Source organism: Dromiciops gliroides, chromosome 2 (genome assembly GCF_019393635.1).
Source record: "Dromiciops gliroides isolate mDroGli1 chromosome 2, mDroGli1.pri, whole genome shotgun sequence".
NCBI lineage: Eukaryota > Metazoa > Chordata > Mammalia > Microbiotheria > Microbiotheriidae > Dromiciops > Dromiciops gliroides.
Window position 1 is genome coordinate 281430961 of NC_057862.1, and position 18304 is coordinate 281449264.

The following is an 18304-nucleotide window of genomic DNA, read 5'->3' on the forward strand; positions in this document are numbered from 1 at the left end:
GCTTTATCCACTTTACCCACCGTGCCACCTAAACTGCCCCTTAGCGCTTAGTTCTGGAAGTCAAGTCAAAGTCAGGAAGAACTGGGTTTTAATATCATTAATGACAGCAACATGGGGGGGGGGAGGGGGCAAAGTGGGGCAAAGGATGAAAGAGGGCTTCAGGAAGAAAGGAAGATGTGGGTTCTAGTCCAGCTTCTGACATGTGTTATGTGATACTGGCTGAGTCAGGTGACCCTTAGTTGCCCCAGGCAAGTGTCCAAGGCTGTAAGTTCCCACCTGCACATACCAATCTGCTTTGGTGGAAGGGGTTTCTTTTTGCCTATAAAACTACAGGTTCAAAGGAAAAAATATTGATAAGGTAGAGAATGTCCAGAGGAAGCCAACAAGCATCTGGAAGGGCCTTAGGTTTATGCTCTGTGAGGATCTGCTGAAAGAATGGGATGGAAGAAAGGACTGACCAGAGGAAGCCAGGGGTGGGGAGTGGGGGATGGGGGAAGGGGATGGCAAGATGGCTTTTTTGAATATCTGAAGGACTGTCATGTGGGAGAGAGATTTGACTGGTTTTGACCCCAAACTATGGGAGATGAACTGAAAAGCTTCTAGCAGAGGTTTGATAACTACTGTCAGGTGAGCTACAAAGGTTGGTCAGTTATGGGTAACTAAGGTCCCTCCCAACCCCCAAATTCTGCGAATTTATGATGCAGACCAAGGAGCCCTGGGCTAGAAGTCAAGAATTTAGGTTTCTGTTCCAGTTGTAACATTAATTAAATGCCCCTTCCCCTCCCTGGGCCTCAGCTGCCTCATTGGTGAGACTCTCACTTCTGACACGTATTGGCTGTGTGAGCTATAATAACCAAGTTCATAGCATCATTATGAGAATCAAATAAAATAATGTGAAACATTTTGTAAACACTTAAGTGGTATTGAAATGTCAACTGTTATTACTGCCTAACCACTGAAATTTTGGTGGTTCTTTAATTTTTTTTTTTTTTGGTCTATATGACTTCATTGGTCTAAGTAGGGACACTCTGGGTGAGGACATTTCATTTACTAATGCAGATAAGTAACTATTTTGTAACATCTAGTCTTTTTAAACAGTATTTAATTTTTTCCAACTACACATAAAGACAATTTTCAACATTCATTTTTTACAAGATTTTGAGTTCCAGATTTTCCTCCTTCCCAAAATGGCACACGATCTGATCTAGGTTATACATGTATAGTCATGTAACACTCAGTGGTAAGAGAGTTGTTTGGGCAGGGGCAGGGAGGACTGAGGTTAACGATTATAGTAAGCCCTCAGTTTTCAAGGTAGAAGTTGGACCCAGGTTTTCCTGATTTCAGAGAAAGCTCTCATGTTGCCTCTGAAGTTATTGTTATCAGTAATAACCATCTGCCTCATTTAAATCTAATTCACTACAAGTCATGACATTACCTCCCTGATTTCATGGGATGACAAACAACAACAATAATAATCCTGCAAACTAGAAGTGATTCCCCAAGCCAGGAAGCTAAAAGATAATATATTTGAGATAAAGCATACAGACTACAAATTCATTCAATAAATCTATACTGAGTACTCACCACCCCACCCCATGTACCCAGCTCTGGGCTCAGCAATGAATCTGCCTATAAAAGACAGGGGAATTGGTGAATAGCTAAACGATAAAACACAGGTTGGTTGTGTGTGTGGTGTTTTTTTTAACGGAAAGCTTAGTTAATAGTGACAGAAAGTTATTCTAGGAATAGGACCTATTCCTAATTTATTAAGGGGGTCCTATGGCCTCTCACAAACCATGCCATGAGATGGGAGTGCCTGTGAGATGAAGTCTGGGCAGCACACTCTACATCCAAGTGAAGGATATGGGGGCCGGGGATGAGGGGAGAAAGGAGTAAACTGCCGTCCTTAGAGAACTCATGTCTCTCTGGGGACAAACCTCGTAGCTGATAGATTCTCATGAACTCACCTCTGATCTGAGGTCCCTAAGAAGCCTGAGTATTTGCACACACAAGAGCTCTTTAAAGCATAAAGTGCCATATGAATGGGAGAGACTCTTATGCTCATGTTTTAGATGGTGCAGATCAATAGCCAAATAAATGACTTATCTAAGGTCACACAGTTGGAGTGATACCTGTGGCATTAGGATCCAGATCTCATGCCTGCCAATGTAGTGCTCTTTCCACTACTCCACAACCCTTCTAGACCCACATATTTGCCGAACAATTAAAAAAAAATTTTTTTTTTTTTTAGTGAGGCAATTGGGGTTAAGTGACTTGCCCAGGGTCGCACAGCTAGTAAGTGTTAAGTGTCTGAGGCCAGATTTGAACTCAGGTACTCCTGAATCCAGGGTCGGTGCTCTATCCACTGCACCACCTAGCTGCCCCTTTGCCGGACAATTAAGGGTGGGATGTGCTGAATGAAGGCAAGTATCATGTTGAATTATGAACTTTGTGCCTCTCCAGCAGTCAAGATCGGGGATCTGCATACAATATGCACTTAAGAGATGCTTTGTAAATGAAAGAAACTTTTGTGATAGGGGAGCACGAGGAAGAGCTGTACAGTGCTTCAACCCAGGGCTCCTGCATTCATGGGCAGAGAGGAAGGGAGAGTCAGGGTCCAGTCATCTGCCCAGAAACTGAAGGAGAAGAAAAGGAACCTGGCCAAAGTCTGGTTCAGGGTATGGAAGGGAGGCATCCCCACCCCTCCATCCTTCCAAGGAGAGATGGGTGCAGAGACATGGGCTGTAAGAGATCAACTCAGTGAACTCTTTATCATCGAAGTGTCTGTTGATCTAGCTGGAGCCACCTCCAGACTCCAAGGCTACCTTAGGAGGGGCACAGGAGAGTGAGTGGGATCCAGACTACAGCTGGCTCTGTGCTCACCTGAAGCACTGGGCTGGTGAGGAAAGACTCCTAGAAGTGGCAGGGCTCAGGAAGGAGACAGAGAGGAGGTGGGAAGGCATTGTAGGCAGGGAGCAGGGAATAGCAGAAATGTGGCCGTTAGGCTGGTGTAACAGAAAGAATAGTAGACGTGGAGTTTGGAGACTTGGCATCCAAAGTCCCAACTCTGATTCTTTAATGCAACAAGATTTCAAGATGGAAGAGACCTTAGTGATAACTTTGTCTCATTCCTGGCTTTTACAACTGAGGCTCCAAAAGGTTAAGTGACTAGTCTGAGGTCACATAGCAGGTAATAAGCAACAGAGGTGGGATTTGAACTCATATCTTTTGACTCCAAATCCAGTGCTCTTTCCACTATGTTTCACTGCCTCTGGTGACAAGACCATTGGTAAATCACTTGAAGACACCATTTACTCAATTTGTCATGGGGTCTTAGACTTAGAGCTAAAGGGGAAACAAAGGCCACAGAGTTTGACCCCCTCACTTTATAGATGAATAAAGTGGAACAAAGCTTACAGGATCAACTTCACCGCCTTTTTGTTAGCAAAGTGCTTTCTAAGCTACAGAAATGAATCGCTATTATTATTGGAGACAATTAGTATTAAGTGACTCACCCCAGGTCATACAGCTAGTACCTGTGTGAGGCTGGATTTGAACTCAGATACTCCTGACTCTAAGGCCAGTGCTCTATCCACTGAGCCATCTAGCTGCCCCTAGTCACTATTATTATTGACAGCAATAGACAGGGCTCAAAAACACAGCTTAATTATTAAGTTACTCACACTTCTCTATGAGTCTGAATATTTCATGTCATTGGCCTCTATATTTGGAGATGGACATTAAGTACTACATAGCTCCCATACTCCACTGATACAGGAAGAGAGACGGAGAGGTGCTACAGGAGGTGCCTCTGTTTCAGGGGTTGGCCTTTCTATTCTGGATGTAGTCTGCTACTTATTACCAAATAGCTCTGTGACCTAGGAATTATTAGCACATGCTCTCTTGAAGAAGTTAAAAGCATTGTTATCAGGTAATAGTATCTTTATAACATTTTCCCCTTCTCCATGACCACCATCAGCACCTTAGGTCAAACCTTCTCACCCAGTCTAATACAATAAACCAACGAATATCCCTAGTACTAATCCATCCTGCTTCCAAACTGCTGCACGATTAATTTTCCTAAATGCACTGCACTAATCCATATTCCAGTCAATCTGGTTCAATGTCAGATCAGTATCTACCAAAGAGGTTGCCCCTCCCATGGTACCCTGCCCTGCCATGGGTTAGGAAAAGGTGATAAGATCAGGACCTGATTGACCTAGGGATGGGGTAAAGTTCAAGTTTTGCCTCCCTGGACACAGTTTCCAGGTGACCTCTAGCTGTGTTAATGTACCTTCCTGATCTCCTAGGTATATAAGAGATCCTGTCCATGTGGACTTGTGGCCCCTCGGACTTGGTGATGCACGAAGACCACACAAATCAACATAATATTCCCTGCTGACAGATGCAATTACATATAAAGATGAGTGGGGAACCCGTCCACAAAAGTGGTAGCTAAGTGCTACCATATCCTTGTTACAATACCCTTGCTACATTAGGGGAAAAGAAATCTTTTGTTAAGAGTTCAATTACTTTAGAAGTGCCTTATTTCATCCTACCATCAATCGTAAACTAACGGGGTGCCTGGGGCAGGTCCAGCCCTAGGAACAATGCCAGCTCTGTTCCCTGCCCCCATTCCGAAATCTTGCTTCTTCTCAAAGTGGAAGTCAAGTGCTCTTTCCTCCCTTACATACCCGAACCCTGTTGAAAATTATTTCTCTCTCCTCACATTTTTCCTAGAATGCTTTGTCTGGGTTTCTCTTTGATCTCCTTACTTCCCCTTTACCCTATCACAGTACACCCTGGATCAAGCTTATTTGTACGCTTCTAGGCCAGACTGTAGATGGAATGGCCTGTAAGTTCCTTAAGAGCAGAGACAGGGGGCAGCTAGGTGGTGCAGTGGATAAAGCACTGGCCCTGGATTCAGGAAGACCTGAGTTCAAATCCAGCCTCAAACACTTGACACTTATTACCTGTGTGACCCTGGGCAAGTCACTTAACCCTCATTGCCACACACACACACACACACACACACACACACAAAAAGCACAAAAACAAACATAAAAGAGCAAAGACAACACAATTTCTTTTATTTTTATCTCCAGTGCCTAAACTAAACTAAGAGGCAGAGGAGATGGATGAAGCAAAGGAGATTTGTGTGTTAAGTATCCTTAAAATAAACTGCTCAGGATACAGGGTAAGTGAGTTCCTCCCCATCCAATTTATAGCACAGATTAAGAGAAAAAAAAAGTAATCCAGACCAACATACTTGCCCCTGTCTTACTGTATAGTTATCCCTTCTACATTCTAGAGGTTAGGGATGTGATGCCCCCATGATCTGGAAAATTGGGAAATCCATATAACATTTTTTTGCCCTCCCTTCATACCAGAGAAGAAGTTGGGTTTTTTCTTTTATGGGGTATTTACAGTACCTTATTGTAAAATCTGGGTTAAGTATTTGGTCATAGGTTCCGTGTTGTCTGCTGGCCTTCATGTGTCATCTGCACTTCCACAAAACTCCCCTAAAATTCCCATTTAATTTCTTATGCTGAGCAGCAACATAGCAAAACCTTGATGAGGAAAATCATGATACGGAAGGGATAACTGTATATGTGATATTTTACATTCATGGTCTGCCAACTCTCCAACGAAGGCACTAAGGGGCATTTTCTCAACTCTTTTGAGGCCAAACTTGGACAGCATAATTATAGAGTTTGGTGTCTTTCTTTGTTGCTCTTTCTGTTTACATTATAGCAATCTTTGTGTATACTCTCTCCCTGGTCCCACTTACTTCACTCTGCATTAGTTCTTAAGTCTTCCTCTGCTTCTCTGAATTCCTTGTATTCATCCTTCCTTTCTGCTCTGTAATATTTCACTACATTCATGTGCCCCTGCCTCATTCTCATTGGTCTAAGGTTAGGGGGTCATTACTGCACAGAATGGGGGTTCTTAACCTTTCTTGTGTCATGGACCCCACTCTTCAGAATCATGTTTTCAAATTCATAAAATAAGATACACATTATTACAAAGCAAACCAACTATACTGAAATACAGTTACCAAAATATTGGGGTGGGGAGGGGGAGAACAAATCCACATCTTGGCAGAGATGAAGGTCCTGAGTAAGATGATTCCTGGAGCCTCCACCCACCTAGGATTATAGGTCTCAGTTGTTTCATTACAAGAAACTCCTGCCTAACTATAGACCAATTCAATTCAAAGCAACATATACCTGTTGAGTGCCTGACCATGGGTGTAGAGTCAAGTCAAACTTCAAAAAGAATCTATTAAGTGCCTACTATGTACCGAGCATTGTGCTAATCACTGGAGATACAAAGAAAGGCAACACCCCCACCCTGAAAAAACCCCCAGGCCTCAAGGAGCTCATACTCTAATGGTGAAGATAATTAGCAAAAAACTCTGCAAACAAGATGTGTGTGTGTGTGTGTGTACCCAATTTTACAGATGAGAAAATTGAAGTCAAGAATAGAGAAATGCCAAAGGTCACATACTGAGCCAGTAGACGAATTAGAACTCAGCGCTCCTGACTCCCAGTACTGGGCACTATTGGACACAACTGACCTTTTCCCTAGCTGGGCTTTCACTATGGGCCAGATGTGTAACAATGCTATAAACACATATAATATTATACTTCAGTTATAGCTTTGGTTTGGCTTCCTGATACAATATGTATTAGAAACACGAGTTCCTGGCGTGTCTCCAAATCAGGTTATAGCTCTTGCCTTTGGGCAGAGGTGGGGCCATACATGTGGAATGAGGTATACATTTCTAGACATGGCTAACAACCTGTTCTGCTTTGCTTCACTCTGTTTCTCTATTACAAGGTAAGTTGTTTTTGTTTTTTAATATTGGGAAGTGACACAAGTATTGAAAAAAAAAGAACACTAATAAAATATTAAAGAACCAAAGGAAATAAAACAAGAAGTAACTGGAAAAGGATGAGGGGCAAAATCTACAGTGTCCAGTGGCTGGAGGGTTGGCCCTTGTTCTCAGTACCTAGTAGGTGCTTAATAAATGTTTGTTGATTGATACTCTACCCCAAGTTCTTCTCTTTCAGCAGAGCTTTAGCAAGGGATGGGGACACAAAGGAAAGGCCTTGCCTAGGCCCATGGGAAAGACTTCTGGTCTCAGATCTGGACACTGGTATATGCTGGGGAAAATACCTAAGGAAAGGCACAATGGAAAGAGCATCAAATAGAAAGAAGCTCACTGGGGCAGCTAGGTGGTGCAGTAGATAGAGCACTGGCCCTGGAGTCAAGAGTACCTGAGTTCAAATCTGGCCTCAAACACTTAACACTTACTAGCTGTGTGACCCTGGGCAAGTCACTTAACCCCAATTGCCTCACTAAAAAAAAGAAGAAAAAAAAAAAAAGAAGCTCACTGATCTTGGGCATCTTTAACCTCTGTAGGTCTCTATTTCCTCATGTATAAGACAAAGGGAGGACTAGCTAATTTCTAAAGTCTTCACCTTTCCTACTCTAACAACCTGGGATCCAATGCATTAATCTCTAAATGCCATCTTCCTAGTCACAGACCAGCCCACCCATCCTGGCCCACAAGGCCCAGTGTCTAAAGGCATTTAATGGATGGTTCATGGATTCACCCCTAAGTGGAGAAGCCAAGCAGAAGCAGGGTAAAGAGGGTAGTATAAAAACAACAGATTGAGAGAGTCAGGTGTGTCAGATGATCCCATTCTATCCCATCTCCTCCAACGGATCTCCCCTTCTGTCATTTTCACTCTTTCATTTATTTTCTTTCTTTTTTTTTGGTGAGGCAATTGGGGTTAAGTGACTTGCCCAGGGTTACACGGCTAGTAAGTATTATGTGTCTGAGGCCGGTTTTGAACTCAGGTTCTCCTGACTCCAGGGCCAGTGCTCTATCCACTGCACCACCTAGCTGTCCTCTTTCATTTATTTTCAATCTCTCCTCTACTGGCTCATTTCCTACTGTCTGCAAACATGGCCACTTCTTCCCTATCCTGAAAAAAAAAGCCCTTATTTGATCCTTCTGTACCAGCTAACTACTGTCCTGTATCTCTGCTGCCCTTTGTAGCTAGAATCAAAAAGGCTCTCTATAATAGATGCCCCCACTCTCTCTCCTCTTAACCTCTCACAATCTGGCTTCTGATCTTGAAATTGGGCTGAAACTGTTTTCTCCAAAGTCACCAGTGATCTTATAGTTGCCAAATCCAATCTCAACCCTTTTCCCTTGACCTCTCTGTAACCTTTGCCACTACTGATCACTCTCTCCTCCTTGATATTCTCTCTAGGTTTTTAGGACACTACTCTCTCCTATCTACCTGACCACTCCTCTCTCTGTCCCCTTGTGGGATCCTTCTCCAGATCACGTCCCACAGAATTCTGTCCTAGGCTTTCTGCTCTCTGTATACTACTTCACTTGGTTACCTCCTCAGCTCCCATGGATTTAATGACCATTCTCGAATCTACCCCTCATGTCCCAATTTCTCTTCTGGACTCCAATTCTGCATCTCCAACAGCCTTTCCGACATCTCGAACAAGATGCCGAGTAGACATCTTAAACTCAACATGTACAAAACAGAACTCATTCCCTTTCCCCCTAATTCTCCCTTCCCTATTAGTGTAGAAGGTAACACCATCCTTAGGCATGCAACCTAAGAGTCATCCTGGGGGCAGCTAGGTGGCGCAGTGGATAGAGCACCAGCCCTGGATTTAGGAGGACCTGAGTTCAAATCTGGCCTCAGATACTTGACACAATAGCTGTGTGACCCTGGGCAAGTCACTTAACCCCAATTGCCTCACCCCCCACCCAAAAAAGTGTCATCCTGGATTCCTCACTATCTTTCACACCCCATATCCAAGCTGTTGCCATGGCCTGCAGACTGCACCTTTACAACATCTCTCAAATATGCCCCCTTCCTTCTTCTCACACAGCCACCTCTAGTGTAAGCCCTCATTATATCACCAAGAACCTGCTGGTGGGTCTGCCTGCTTCAAGTTTCTCCCCACTCCAAGTCATTCTCCATAAACTCCTACTCAATAAACTCCAGTGGCCCCCTATTGTCTCTAGGAGAAAGGACAAAATGCTGTGCTTGGCATTCAAAGCCTTTTAAAACCTAGCCTCCTTCTACCTTTCCATTCATCTTATAACATACTCCCTGACACAAATTCTTTGATCCAGTGACACTGGCGTCCTGGCTGTTCCACAAACAAGAAAGTCTACCTCTAGACTCGGGCATTCTCTCTGGCTATACCTCACCTGAAATGCCTTTCCTCCTCCACTCTGACTAACCTCTCTGGCTTCCTTAAGTTCTAACTAAAATTTCACCTTCTTTCCCCAACCCCTCTTAACATTCCAGTACCTTCCCTTTTGACATTATTTCCTACTTACCTTGTCGATAACTTTGTATATATGTATGTATGTATGTATATTTGCTTACATGTTGTCTTCTCCATTAGACTGTGAGCTCCCTGAAAACAGGGACTGTCCTTCACTTCTTTTTGTAACCCTAGCACTTAGCAGAGTGCCTGACACATAAGGGGCACTTAATAAATACTGATTGCCTAAAAGCCACTGGAAACACACTTTCTTTCTTCAGGTTTGCACTCTCTCTGGAGCTTCAACTCCAGACCTGAAGTGATACTAGAGGATACTGATAAATGCTGCTTCTCAGAAGTGAACAGAGAACAGGGTACCTGGATTCGAATCCTGACTTCTGTCCCTGATTACTTTGGGCGTGTCTCTTCTACCCCTCCCCCGTTCTGCCAGCCATGCTCCCTTCAGTTTCTCCAACTGTAAAATGAGGAGCTTTAGTGGCACTATATGGTCTTTAAGGCCCCTCCCCACCCTGACATTCTGTGATCTACATTCTAGAAAAAGAAACAAATTTCTTTTTGTCAAACCCACACACTCCTGGAAAACACTTCCCGGCATTTGTTCTTCACCACCCGCCTGTTCTTGTAGCCTAGGGAGTGTCTGGGGTGGGGGTGGCTGTGGCGCCCCCTGTACACCAGGGCCACCACCATGGCTCAAGCTCCTGTCTTGGCCTGAGGTTTCACCAAACGCTGGCAGAAACAGCTTTCCCACTGAGCTAGGGGCCGTGTCCAGCAGACGTTTTGTGTTCTTGCTTTGGCTTCAAGGCCTATGGTGCCTGTGCTGAAATGCCAGTCTCATTGCTATGGTTATTTCTGCCGAACTTGGGTGTCCATTTGGGGACCAGTCCCAGAGCTAATAAGGGACTACTCGGTCTGCCCAGCAAGCCAGCGGGCCATCAGTGTGACCTCTTGGGTGGGTATGGTTGGGCTGGGTTTCATTCACATTTCCTAGCAAGTGACTCACAAAGCTGGAGGTCGATCAACCTCGAGCTGGCCCGAGGACTGGCGTGGGGCCAGCATCTTGTTTCACTGGGAAGAGATTTTCTGCTGATCAAACAGGCTGCTGGGGAAGTGCATCCCTGTGCTCTTAAAAGGAGACACCGAAAAACAGAAAGAAGGAAGAAGAGAAACAGAGGGAGAGAGAGAGAAATCAAGCTAGAGAAAGGAAGAGATGAAGGAGATGGACAGAAAAAGAGAAGGAAAGGGGGGAAGAAAGGAAGGTGGAGAAAGAAAATGCCATGTATGGATTAAGAGAGAAAAACAGAAAAAGAGAAAGAAGAAGGATTAGGTTGTTTTTTTTTTTTTAAGTTATGAGAGATTATCCTTGGACAGCCCTAACACCTTTCAGGTTACCTGGAATATTTAATTTAATATAGCACTTACAAGCATTATCTCATTTGATCCTTACGCTCCTGGCAAGTAGATATACAATTGTACAGATAAGGAAACTAAGGCAGAGTATTGTGTGACTTGTCCAGGATCATACAGCTACTAAGTGTTTGAGGCCAGATTTGAACTTGGATCATCTTCCTAAATGTAAACCCAACACTCTTGCCACTGTGCTTCCAATTTTCCTTTGTCTAGGTCAGGGCTAGAGATCCATTAGCAAATCAGGAAGACCAAGACTAAGACTGGGATGTTCAGAGAGAAAAGACAAGATAAAATCAGTAGCAACCTTTTTCCTGGAGGTAATTATTATCATCTCTTCATTTAGTTGAGTTCTAATACCTAGATCCAGAAACCCACTTTTCAGCTGCCTCAGTGGAAGCCCCATATCACCAGACAATGCTGGACGGAAAACAAGAGTCTGTAGTTGTTAAAACAGCTGAGACAGCCCCAGCAGAATGGAAGGAGGCTCTAACCCTAACACTAAGCTTTGCAAACAGCAGAAACTTAACTTATCCCTTTATCTGCACCCTCATCTGGGTACACACAGAGCCCTTACCTGTGGGAGCTAGTTATCAAATATAGAGAAGTCAAAGAGAGGATATTGGGTCAGCGGGTTAAGAACATTCCTGCTGAGGGATAGGAGAAAACTGGGATTGGAAAGTCAAACTGGTCTTTTCTACACTTAGAAGCAAAGGTCTACTCACTCCAGCTCAGGGAAGAGCTGCCCCTCACTGGTGTGAGGGTTCAAACACATGCCCCTGAAAGTTTGCACAGCTGTTCGCTCCCCTGTGAACCCAGAGCTGCAGGAGTCAATACGGCTTTTAGCTTGCTCACATTGTCCGCCACCTGGAGATGTTTCCTGAATAGTGGCCTCCAGAGACAGGAATTCTCAGGGGGAGGAGGTTCCCGAATGCCTAAAGGTGCAATAGAAAAAGGCATTTCCGGTGCCGCCTGGGAGTCTTTCAATTGTTCTGACTTTTCTGCCTCTTTTTCCCAATTGGGAAGAAGGGAAGGGTTTGGCAGCTCTAACACTCATACCCTCCCAGCTTTAACTCTGTGTGGACTGCACTTCATATCAGCCCTAGCTTTGGTTTGGACTAAAGGAAAGCTGCCTATCAGAGGGAAGCAGAACAGGAAGGGATGCTAAAGGAGGCGTTTCCATTCATGGAAGGGCTTTCAGGAAAAGGAAAGGCCCCAAAATATTAGGCCTCAGCACAGAAACATCCTAGCTAGATGATATTCATTTATTCAAGAGTACAGGTTTACTGCTTGGAAGAGACAACCCTTTGGAGCCAGAGTTCTTAACCTGGGACTCATGTGTCCATAGATAAATTTCAGGGGGGGTCAGTGCACTTCAGTGGGAAAAAATTACATATTTATTTTCGCTACCCTTTAACTTAAATTTAGCATTTGTATTCCACAAACCAGACATTCCATCTTTCAGCTCCAGGCGTTCTCTCTGGCTCTCCTCTAAGCCAAGAACGATCTCCCTCTTTTGCTCTGACTACTGACCGCCCAGACTTCCTTTAAGACCCAACTATGGGGGCGGCTATGTGGCGCAGTGGATAGAGCACTGGCCCTGGATTCAGGAGTACCTGAGTTCAAATCCGGCCTCAGACACTTGACACTTACTAGCTGTGTGACCCTGGGCAAGTCACTTAACCCCCATTGCCCTGCAAAAAAACCAAAAAAACCCCAAACCAAACCAAAAAAAAAAAAAGACCCAATTAAAAGCCTACCTTCTCCAGGAAGTCTTTGCCAACCCCCTCTTACTTCCAGTGCCTTCCCTCTGTTAATTATTTCCTGTTTATCCTGTATATATAGCTTGCTTTGTATATATTTGTTTGCATGTTGTCTCCTTTGTTAGACTGTAAGATCCTTGAGGGAAAGGACTATCTTTTGCCTCTTTTTGTATCCCCAGCACTTAGCTCAGTGCCTGGCACAAAGTAGGTGTTTAATAAATGTTGACTATAATATAGAAAAAACATTCTGGAAAAAAAAAAAAGGGTTTATGGGCTTCACCCAACTGTCAAAAGGGTCCATGACACACAAAAATTTTAAGAACTCCAGCCTTAGAAGTAATCTAATCCAGGGGCAGCTAGGTGGCGCAGCAGATAGAGCACTGGACCTGGAGTCAGGAGTACCTGAGTTCAAATCTGGCCTCAGACACTTAACACTTACTAGCTGTGTGACCCTGGGCAAGTCACTTAACCCCAATTGCCTCACTAAAAAAAAAAAAGAAAAAAAAAAGAAAAGAAAGATGTAATCTAATCCAACCCCATCATCTGTGACGTGGGGAAGCTAAGAGAGCTTAAGTGAATGACTCAAGGTTACATGGTTAAGCAAGTGCCAAAGCCAAGATTCAAATCCAGGTTATCTGACTCTAAATCCAATACTGCTGCCCATTCATTATAAAGGAAGATCAATCCTTTCTCTGCTTCCTACGGAAGGCTTGCTCACTCCTGCTCTAGGAAAGTGCAGCCACTTGCTCATTCATTTATTCAACATATGTTCACTGAGCACCTGCCACGTGCCTTCCTTGAGATAGGCCAAGATAACTAAGAGCCCAACCTTCTTCATAAGAAGCTCATAGTCAAGTTGAGAAGTTATGACAGGGACACAAATAGAATACAGAGCAGCATATACTACAAATTGAGGCTACATCAACTCATGAAACTATACTTAACCACAGAGAGCAAAATCTTAAAGATCTAGACTTAGGGATGGATAGAATGGATCTCAAGCCATCCTGTCCAACCTATGCCTTTTATTTTTATTTTTTATTTTTTTGTGAAGCAATTGGGGTTAAGTGACTTGCCCAGGGTCACACAGCTAGTAAGTGTTAAGTGTCTGAGGCCAGATTTGAACTCAGGTACTCCTGACTCCAAGGCCGTTGCTCTATCCACTGCGCCACCTAGCTGCCCCCAAGCTATATAATCTTAGGCTCCTCTCAGCCAATCAAGCTTTTGAAAACCTCTCCAGGTACTAAGGGCAGGGGGGGGCCAGAGGCTGGGAGTTAACAGTTTGGTCTGGGTGATTAGAAACTAAATACCTGAGAAAACTCCTTATTCCAATGTTCTGGGAGATGTTGATGGAGTGGGAGAACAAGAAAGTGAAGGAGAAGAGGAAAAGAGAAAGATGTTGGTGAAGGGGAGAGGAGGGAGAGACAAGGATGAAGATTGGGGGAGTATCAGGTAAGGAGGGTAAAGAAAGGCCTCAATAGAACTATCATGATTCTTGCTGATTTGTACATTCTCTTAGGGTCCACTTTTCTCTTGAGCAAAGACAGTTCCATTTGGCTTGTTGTTGTGGTTCGGTTGTGTCTGACTCTTTGTGACCCCATTTGGGGTTTTCTTGGCAAAGATACTGATGTGATTTACCATTTCCTTCTCGAACTCATTTTTTATAGATGAGGAAACTGAGGTAAATAGGGTTAAGACTTGCCCAGGGTCAGGGCAGTTAGGTGGCTCAGTGGATAAAGCATTGGCCCCGGATTAAGGAGGACCTGAGTTCAAATCCAGCTTCAGACACTTGACACTTACTAGCTGTGTGACCCTGGGCAAGTCACTTAACCCTCATTGCCCCACAAAAAAAAAAAGAAAGAAAGAAAGAAAGAAAGAAAGAAAGAAAGAAAGAAAGAAAGAAAGAAGAAAAAAAAAAGACTTGCCTAGGGTCACACAGCTAGGAAGAATGTTGAAGGCCAGATTTGAACTCAGGAAGATGAGTCTTCCTGACTCCAGACCCTGCTCTCTCTTCATTGTGCCACCCAGCTGCCCTCCATTTGGGTAGAAAACTTGAAAATGTGGGGGGGTGGGGGGGAGAAAAGAAAGAGGTCAGCACCTTTAATTCTTTTTGGGGGGCAAGGGTAGAAAGAGGGGTCTTCCTGTCTTGCCCAAGCTGGAAGAGCAGTGGTCACTCATGGGCCTGATCCCATTATGGACAAGAAGGGAAGCTTAGACATGCTCTGTTTCTGGCCTGGGCCGGTTCAGCCCTCCTTAGGCAGCCTGGTGGCCCTCTGTTGCCTCAGGGAGTCACCATATTGCTGCCAGACTTAGTTCAGATGGCCAGTTGGCTTTAGCCCTGCTGCAGCTCAGAGAGCCTCAAGCCTCGGCCTCTCCCAATAGCAGGGATGACAAGCATATGCCATGTGCCCAGCCACTGTCAACTCTTGATGAATTCCCTGAGAGGAAGCAAAGCGCAGGAAGGTAAAACTATTGTCTGGGTGAAGAAAAGGCAGACCCTGGGCCCAGAGAACCTCCCTCCAGAACGGAACAGGGTGACCCCTGCATACCTGCCTGTGTCAGGTAAGATGGCAGGTTATCTTTGAAACTGAGCTGGAGAAGACGGGTGAGGCTAGGCAGATATAATGAAGCATATACCATGAAGTTAAAAGAAAGGGGACTATTGATTTTCCCCTCAGGAACTGGACAAACCCCACAACTCAATCTGATCAAAGACAGAGCTGTAACCTTACTGACACTAGCTCTCGCTCCCATCTGGACCAGGAGAGAGCTACAGACTGATGTGTATGTGTGTATGTGGGCGGGGGGGGGGGGGAGAAGAGGAGGAGGAAAAGGGGGAAGAGGAGAGGGAGGAGGAGATCACCTAGTTTTCTGTTGACTTGAAGCCTAAGCTTTAAGCATCTCATGTGCTTATGACCAGGTACCATGTGATCTCTCACCCCTGATGTTTCCTGGGACAGGCATGGGCACTGAGGGTGTCTCCCCTCCATAACCCAAATCCAGCATAATCAGCTGAAGGTAGGCCTGAGCCCGAGGCCAATGTCACTGCCCAGCTCTGGCAGGCTGATGGGGATTGAGGAGACAGGGACAGATTTGGGGTTTAAGAGAGATCTCTTAAGCTCCCCTCCCTAATCTGGAGACTCCAATTCAGTAGAAGCACTGTGGTCCTCAGACTGAGGGCCCCAGCCAGCCACAGATCCAACAGTAGTTACCACCACACCCCAGGGAGGCTGATGTTGATTTTTCCACTTGAGGTGGTGAGTCCAAGCCAAAGGATAAGAGACATGAGAAAGACAATGTATAGACATTCCAATATATAGGGATGTGACTCATCACCAGGGGATGGCCAAGGCCTGAGGCTAGAAAACCTTCCCAGGACAGTGTGGTAGGCCAGGGCTACCCAGGAAACAAACATTCCTCTTTGGTATGATCTGGCCAAAAGCCCAGCAATGACCCTGCCACCCCCAGAAACTGACTAAAGAGATCAGTGTGTGGTATTGGAAAAAAGCCCTGAGCTAGAAGGGTCTAGTTCCAGCTTTCATATCCTGGGAGACATATTGGTAAAGGAGAAGGGAACTGGGTTTGGAGTCAGAAGATTTGGATTTAAACTCCAATTCTTGGACAAGTCACAATTTCTCTAGGCCTCACTTTCCTCAGCTATAAAATGTAGAGGTGAGGGTGGAGTGGGATAGTGGAATAGGGTATGGGAAGGATGATCTAGCTGTAACATCTATCATTCTATGTCAGGCAAGTCACTTCCTCCCTGTGAGCATCAGTTTCCTTCTCTGTGAAATGGGGATAACAATCCCTATGACATTCTCATGGATCATCCTGACATCTCCTACCTTTGGTCATTTGATCAGACCCCCAAAGCCCCCAAGCTTAGAAGAGAGTCGCTCCACATACCTACCTATTAATATACTTCTCTTTTAGAGACCATCTCTCTTCCAGAAAACAGTCTCCTATCCCTTAAATTCTAAGCGACTCCTCCTTTTAATGTCTTGTTTGGCCTATCCAATGCATATAGGACACTAGTTGGAATGAGACAAAGGTCTCATACATATGGCGCATTTAAAGTTTACTGCTAATTGGAAAAATTTCCATTTGTACTAGTCTATTAAAAGAGTCTCCCTTGGCTTCGGGTTTCTTTTTCCTCTGTTTCTTCTATTTTCTTTAGGGGAGATCTAGCAAGTACAGCAGGTTCACTCCCCTATCTACAAGATCCATTAATGGTAGCTTCAGGGCAGGGGCAGCCATATTCATGCCCCGCCCAACTTCTATGACTTTGACAATTGAGTTCACAACTCCCTAAGAGAGTGTCTGGTTAATGTCACTCTAGAATATGGGGTGCCCAGATGAAGGAATTTCCAAGGCAGTGTGAAAATGGAATTGAAATTTCTAAGCAGAAGTGAGAGCTTTCTTAGGCAGCCACAGTCTCAGGGGTTACCTAGTGAGAAACCCCAAATTTAAGAGTCCTGGAACTTAGCCTGCTGGTCTGAGAAGAGAGATCTGGCCTGTGGCATCACCTGTCTTCGCGTCTCTGTCTCTTCCCCTTTCCTTGGGGAGACAACAAGCCATGATGTGGGGAAACAAACAAAAACTCTTGACTGTGTTCTTTGCTACTATCATGAGCTACTTGGACCGTGCAATTTTGATGGGAACAGGACTGTCTAGGAAGACTGTTTACCTTTAGGGTGGGAAGTGGGGGTTGGGGGGTGTGGAGGTGGGAGAGATCCAAACCACAAAGTAGCATTATAACTGTAAGTGCTGGGGGAGGGGAAGAAGGAGGGGGACGGTGTAGGAATTTGTGAAAAAGTGTGACACTGCCTACTAGAGGTGAAGGAGAATCACAGATTGCTTTTGGGCTGTTATGAGTCCTTTATGTGTTTTCCAAATCTGTTTATAGGCCCCTGTGCATCCTTCAGATTTTATGCATCTTCTGTGGGGTAAAATAAAGGTTGTCCTATACAGATAACTACATTTATTACTTTGTGTACATGGGAGGTGGGGATTCCTTTTACCGATATCTGTGGATAGGAGTTATATTCTGAGATTTCCCAAAGTAGGCGGTGTGTGTGTGTGTGTGTGTGTGTGTGTGTGTGTGTGTGTGTGTGTGTGTGTGTGTGTGTGTGTGTATGGGGGAGGGGGGGGAGTCAGAGAGGGGAGGTAAATAAAATAAAATTGTTTATTCGTTCAGGGAAGTCCCTAAGACACTGGATATTGTTCATGTGATGCCACAAATTGGGGAAACCTTAAGCCTCAGAAGCTACACAAAGATTATCTCATTTGAATCTCACAACAATTCGATGAGTTGTACAGGTATTATTATTCCCATTTTTCAGAGTAGGGCTTCCCTTGTAGACAGATTAGAGACTACCACTCATGCTGTTCGAGAAACTTGAGAAAGTCGTTAACACAGTGAATGGGTGTCAGAGATAGGATATGAACCTGTGTCTTCATAACTCTAAGCCCAGCACTCTACTCATGCTGTATACCTCTCAATGAGATACTTAAGTACACTTCTCATTCTCTTAGTAGACTATGAATGTGAGGACTGGGATCTTGTCTCTTTTATCTTTTCTCCCCCAGGGCTGAGCACAGGGCTTTAAATACTGAAGCTGCTTAATGATAATGCTTGCTGGATTGAATTTTTATAAAACATAAACCAAGGAAAAAAAAACCCAAACCCAACCCAACACTTCTTTGAGGTTATTACTATCACTATCGGCACGCCCAACTGATGCTTCCAGAATGTGTAAGAAGGCTGGGTAAGTAGCCCTACATCTTTCCTAAAAGTAAAG

General features: G+C 44.5%; 1 protein-coding gene across 8 annotated transcripts in view; it reads right to left on the minus strand.

Moving 5' to 3' along the window:
- JADE2 (jade family PHD finger 2) overlaps window positions 1–18304 on the minus strand; it is a 210288-nt gene that overhangs the window by 79009 nt on the left and 112975 nt on the right. The gene's annotated exons all lie outside the window — the stretch shown is intronic.